A 6,706-nucleotide genomic window follows, 5' to 3' on the forward strand; every position below is an offset into this window, starting at 1 on the left:
ATTAGATTTTTTAACACGACATCCACGGCACTGCTTTATTTCTCCTCCATGAACGGTATTCTTTGTCGAACCAGCATGCAAGAAACTGGAATTTTCACAGCAGAATACGACATGAGACAATAAGAAATCAAAACAAACTCAGTACAACTAACAGGGGGATTCATCAATCCCAGTCCAAATTCTCATCCATTATCAGATCATCGCTGCGTCAATCCCACAATAGTGCAGCCTCAGCTCCAAATTAAATATCAGATAAAACTGACAGATGGTTTTCTGTTAAAACTTACACAACCTTAATAATGTACTCTGAGATTCGAGTTAAATACCAGTCATATCACCAAATCAGGGGTTTAAATGTGGTCGCAATAATCCCCACAGTCTGCCCTCACATACATTAGGTACACATTCAAATCTCAAATGCATTCTCAGATTCGGATATTCTGAAAGCTGGTATACAAACACAAATGCCAGTTGAAAACTTACCCTGCTTATGAAACTAAAAGTTACAAAATCAATTTGATGGCTACGAACTGAACTATAAGTTATAAACTAACACTAAATCCTCACTTGCACTGTGCCAGGTGGAAGACACTCTCCCAATTCCAGACTGGACTTCATTTTACATGCATGTCAAAATTCTTACTCTGAATCAGGCTGAGTGTCACAGATCTAATCAATGCGAACAACCTGGGTGAAACTTGCATAGCAATCCAGTATCAGATTGAAAGATACATTATCTTTCACAATTGTGTTCACACTGACAGAGATTTACTGCTGGGCTGAAACTCACACACATTGTTTGCTTAAAACCTACCACATCAGTGGTCTGTTTCTCTGCTGGAAAGTTATTTGGAATTAATCCAAATTCATAAATAGTCCCAGAGACTGCAGGTTGTTTAATTAATCCGAAATTCATACTGAAATACCAAAGATTGATAGATGAGAAAATAGTTCTCACTCACATGTACTGCAACTTAAAAACGATCGCCCAATTTCGACTGTGTTTTACCCTCTGTTCGCGAATGTGATTGGGGATTCATATTCTATCCAATGCATGCATGTGAGTGAGATGTGTTCTGTATCTGTCTGTCTCCGGTTGTAATTGCGAGTTTTTATTTATTCATTCATTTTGAGAGGTGGGCATCACTGACTAGGCCAGCATTCATTGCCAATCACTAACTGACCTTAAGCAGGTGGTGGTTTGTTGTTTTCTTGAACTGCTGCAGCCCCTGAGGTGTCGGTAGAGCCCCAGTGCTGTTAGCCAAACAGTCTTTCAGGATTTTGCCACTACAGCAGTGAAGGAGCCGCGATGTATTTCCATGTCAGGACGGTGAGTGGGTTAGACGCCGGTTTGGGGCGGGGGCGAGGGGGGGGGGCGGGGTGTGTGGAGGCGGGGGATGGTGGAGATGGGAAAGATTGCAGTGCTGGTGCTCGCATGTATCTGCTGCCGCTGTCCTTCGAGGTGGTAGAGGTGGTGGGTTTGTGGGTGCAGCCTAAGGAGAGAAAATAAGAAAAAAATTGTTCCAATTGGCAAAGGAGGGAAGGGTGGTATTTAAAGCGCTGAGTGATTAGGACCTGGATTGCACTGCCCGAGACTGTGGCAGAGGCAGCATCAAATCAGGGCTGTCAAAGGGGAAAGGGTTCAGCACTTGAAGTGAAAGGATTTTCAGGGATATGAGGCAAGGACTGGGAAAGGGAAGAGCTGAGTCGTTCTTGTACATACCAGCACACAGACAAAGGGCCGAATGGTCTCCCTTTCTTTGTTGTATGCATTCTGAGATTCTGTATGTATGAGTGTAGGACTCATTCTGTATCGCTCTGTCTCTGGTGCGACATATGTGTGTGATATTCATTATAAACCTATGTGAGAGATTTGGCAAATCTGTACACATTCTACCCAGAAAATACCTAATTGGAACCGGCCCTTTTGTTCTAATTAGTACATGATTCCATACGATCCTCTACTCAAAATCTTCAATATAACAGCATCTGCTTATCTCTGAAATTCATTCTCCATCGTCTCATTACCTCGGTTCCCCTTTAGTACATTGGTGCCAGTCGACTCAACTGCTCCAGGTAATAGCAAATTGCAAGTTATATTGACTACATGGGAAAGTACATTAATATTGAATTCTCCATGGGATTCAAGGCTGTCATCCAATCATTAATTCCTGTTTGATCTGTCTCTGCAAAAGCGATAGTTAATGTGATTTTATTTCCGCATTGCAGGTCTGTATTGCGCCCAATAGATGTCAGCACACTCTGGTAGAGTGAACTTTCGACAGCAGAGAGGGAAAAACCAGACAGGAAATGTTCACAGTATATTGAACCTGGGACGGAGGAGTTTCGGAATACTAAATGTGTTGGCCATATCAATTCGAAATCTACCAGTATGCTGCTTTCCTCTGTATTCGTCATTAAATACCGATAAATCAGCAAGGCTATGCTTTTTAAGTATTTTGAAGTGAAAGTATTAGCACCAGTCGGTATTTTCTTTTCAACCAAGTGGCATTTTGAATCATTGTTGTTTAGCATTGTTAGAATTTCATTATGCAACGGTTTAATTATTAGTACAAACCTATTAAAGCATATATTACACAAAGTTTTATCTATTTATAATTGGGGTAGTATATAGAGAGAAACTTGCATTTCTTGACAAATATTATTGACCTATATCTGGGTGTACAGGTTTCAATCTCAAAATTTACTAGTGGTGCAAAACTTGAAAAGGTTATGAACTTTAGTGAGAAGGATGTTGATAATCTTCAAGAACATGGAACATAGAACAGTACAGCACAGAACAGGCCCTTCGGCCCACGATGTTGTGCCGAGCTTTATCTGAAACCAAGATCAAGCTATCCCACTCCCTATCATCCTGGTGTGCTCTATGTGCCTGTCCAATAACCGCATAAATGTTCCTAAAGTGTCTGACTCCACTATCACTGCAGGCAGTCCATTCCACACCCCAACCACTCTCTGCGTAAATAACCTACCTCTGATATCCTTCCTATATCTCCCACCACGAACCCGATAGTTATGCCCCCTTGTAATAGCTCCATCCACCCGAGGAAATAGTCTTTGAACGTTCACTCTATCTATTCCCTTCATGATTTTATAAACCTCTATTAAGTCTCCCCTCAGCCTCCTCCGCTCCAGAGAGAACAGCCCTAGCTCCCTCAACCTTTCCTCATAAGACCTACCCTCCAAACCAGGCAGCATCCTTGTCAATCTCCTCTGCACTCTTTCCAGCGCTTCCACATCCTTCTTATAGTGAGGTGACCAGAACTGCACACAATATTCCAAATGTGGTCTCACCAAGGTCCTGTACAGTTGCAGCATAACCCCACGGCTCTTAAACTCCAAGAAGATATGGACAGGCTGGTGGAATGTGAATACACGTGACATATGCAACTTAATTAATGTAAGGAAGTGTGAATTGATACATCTTGGTCCGAAGATCAAGGAGAGACGATATAAAACAATTTATATTTTATATAAATAACATTTAGCGTTCCTAATCCGTATTGCACCTTTATCACGCCAAGATACCGCAGTCTCTCCACACATCTCAGAACCCACTGAATATCCAGCCTGAAGTCTGCATTTCACATCTACTTGTACGGTGATCATTAAACATTTAGCACACCTACTTTCCTAAGTACCTTCACTCCATCTGACAACTCAGTCAATGTCGCACTTCACTTTGTATATTGCCCATGGTAGGCTTATCCTGCCCAGTACCCATTGTGTTTCACTTTGTTCAGTTATATTGCCCACATTGCACACTGTTCCAACTTTTCTATTCTCCATTAATAATGAATGAATAAATAGAACCATCCCTTGAATAAACACTGTCACCTTTCAATGTTTTGCGGGTGAGTTTCATGAAGTGTTGGGTGTGATTCCCGCCTTTATGCTTCTGTACAAATTTCGTCAAAGGAAAGTTATTCAAATATATTTTCAATTTTCCTTCTCTTTCACAAAGAACTGAGCGGGTGTTGGATACAGTATCAATAGTAGCTTTAATAAGATAGTGATTGGATTTGCAAGTTTAAAATCCAAGGGTCACATCAATGCCTGAAGTGGTTTTCAGGCTCTGGTGACGAGAAGAACAATGCAGATTATCAATTTGAATTGTTCAAAATCATAGAATGGAACATCCATTGTTGATGAAAAGAAACTTTAAACTGTGCAGCTGTGCTCTGCTTCAGGAGCTGATTTTATGGAAATCTCCATTTGTCAAAAATGTTGCCTCACCTGGTGAGCATTTCCAGCATTTTATGTTTTTGTTTCAGATTTCCAGCTTCCAGCTTTGCGTTGTGTTCTGTGCAGGTGTTTCCCTGGAACAGGGAACAGGTTCTGATCAGTCCTGTGACAGATAGAGTAGAATGTGTCTGCCGACTATCAAACCCGCGAGATTAATCTCCAAGCTGGACAGGAGAATGAGAAGGAGAGACAGGGAGGATCATTCTGTGATGGACAGATTTCCTGTATAAAGGACACAAAGGTTTGTATTTCCACAGCCGTTTTAACAGACATAAGATGCCCCAACATGACTTGCAATCAATGAAGTCCCTCTTAACAGTCCTTGACGTTTTAACTACGAGATTATTGAATTTATCAATAATTTCCACATTGTCAAAAATCCATATGAGGACAAGTAAAGTAAAGTTCTCGCACGTGGCTCTGTGGCGCGTTAAAAGATCAAGTGTAGTATGGATTGGATGCTGCACTTGGTTGGGGTCATTAGGTTACATTGAAGCTTCATATGTTTCATATGAAGAAATTTTTAAAAGCACTGTCTCGGCATTTTGGCTAAGATGCAAATGAGATCAAGTCTTGGAGGAGGAATTGCTTTCCCTCCTCCAATCAGCTTGGCTCATGTAGATCAGGCCCAGGACAGGGTAAATGGTCGCTTGCCCTGTCTTGCCAGCCTGGATCGGAAATGTCTCAACTTGTTGAGACTCTGAATTGGACTTGATTTGATTAAATTGGAAAAGTATAAAAAAAGCAGACATAAGATGCCCCAACATGACTTGCAATCAATGAAGTTCCTCGAACAGTTCTTGACATTTTAACTACGAGAGTTTTGAACTGACCAGTCGTTTCGACATTGTCAAGAATCCATGTATGGACCTGAAAAGTGAATTTCTGGCACGTGACTCTGTGGCGCAATGGATAGCGCATTGGACTTCTAAATGATGGCACGTTAGCGATTCAAAGGTTGTGGGTTAGAATCCCATCAGAGTCGGATTTTGGATCAGATCAGTAACAAGCAGTTTGCTCCTACATTGATATGATTTAGCTTTGGCACCGACATTTCCTGCTCTGCCATCTCTCCATGCTGTTCCTGTTTACTCAGCTCCCATAGAAACCACTGACTCGAGAAGAAATCGCAAACGCCAGGGTGCTTTCTTAAAGTTTGACACAACATTCGCTGGTTGGGTTAGCAATAGTATTTTTTTTCAATTAGATATTACGCTTGGGAAGATAAAGAAGATTAAAGAACACACACGGAACAACAACAACTTCTCAATAACTACAATCAATAGCTAAATATCAGTGCCTTGCAACCTGGTGGTATTATTCTGATGTGTCTGCTGCGCTTGTCCTTCTCGGCTGTCGTGGTCGTGGGTTTGAGAAGGTGCTGGCAAAGGAGCCTTGCTGAGTTGCTGCAGTGCATCTTGCAGATGGTGCACACTGCTGCCGTTGTGTGTTGGTCGTGGACGGAGTGAATTTTTATGCATGGGGAGCGAATGAAGTGGAATGCGTTTGTCCTGGATGATGCCACACTGTAGTGCTGTTCACGCTGCATTCACCCAGGCAAGGTATCCCAGGAAACCGAGTGCTCCGGTTTCCTTCCACAGTCAAAAGATGAGCAGGTTGGGTGGATTGGGCATGCTAGATTCCCCAAAGTGTTTGTATCGGTAGATTAGCGGGGTGGAAAGATCCTGCGTGCGATTCTCTGTCGGAGATTGGGTACAGGCCCGATGGGCAGAATGGTCCCTTTCAGCACTGTCGGGATTGTGTGATTCTAAGGCCATTTGACTGTGTTAGAAATTCCCTGAGGGAAAAAAAAGGAAAACTGTCTTTGTAGAATTTACAGCATTGGGTTTATTGGGGATTTTGTTTTACTGCAAAATGATGAAAATAACTGAATCGTGTAAATAAACAGTCGAGATATTCGTGGGGAGTCTCGAAATCTGTGTTTGTTTCAACTTTGTAGATCATCCAATTAAAGGGAAAGACAATATTGACGAGCACGAAAGGGACATTGTAACTTGAGTAATTGCAATGAACACTTGAAAGATCACGTGAAAGTAATCAAGGCACTGCTCGTGTCCGTGAAACCAGGGTCTGCCTGTGACGAGACAGGCGCTTTAACCAACGCAGCTGCAGAGCCTGATACTGCTACTCCTGGTACAGCAGAATGCTGGAAATAAGCTCCAGATCTGGTGGTGTTTGTGAAAAAAGAGATACTGCCAGATCTGGAACGTATCTGAGAAAATAGAGGTCGTTCACATTTCAGATGCAGACCTTTCACGGGAACGACTGTTTCTCTCTCCCAAGATGCTATGGGATCTCGGATAGATTCATGAAAGAAAATAATTGAATCTCACAGTGGCCGATCGAGACTGCACCGAATTCCCAGTCAACTGGGGCCTCTGCTATTTGTGATATCTATAAATAATTTGGAAGAAGGTGT

At 42.2% G+C, this 6,706-nt stretch overlaps 1 non-coding gene across 1 annotated transcript; it reads left to right on the top strand.

Annotated features, from left to right (window-relative positions):
• Positions 1-5,160: 5,160 nt before the first annotated feature.
• On the top strand, positions 5,161-5,251 carry trnar-ucu (transfer RNA arginine (anticodon UCU)). The gene is given in 2 exon segments: positions 5,161-5,197; positions 5,216-5,251. It is a non-coding gene; the product is annotated as a tRNA-Arg (tRNA).
• Positions 5,252-6,706: the final 1,455 nt, after the last annotated feature.

Source organism: Mustelus asterias, unplaced genomic scaffold (genome assembly GCF_964213995.1).
Source record: "Mustelus asterias unplaced genomic scaffold, sMusAst1.hap1.1 HAP1_SCAFFOLD_74, whole genome shotgun sequence".
Classification (NCBI taxonomy): Eukaryota; Metazoa; Chordata; class Chondrichthyes; order Carcharhiniformes; family Triakidae; genus Mustelus; species Mustelus asterias.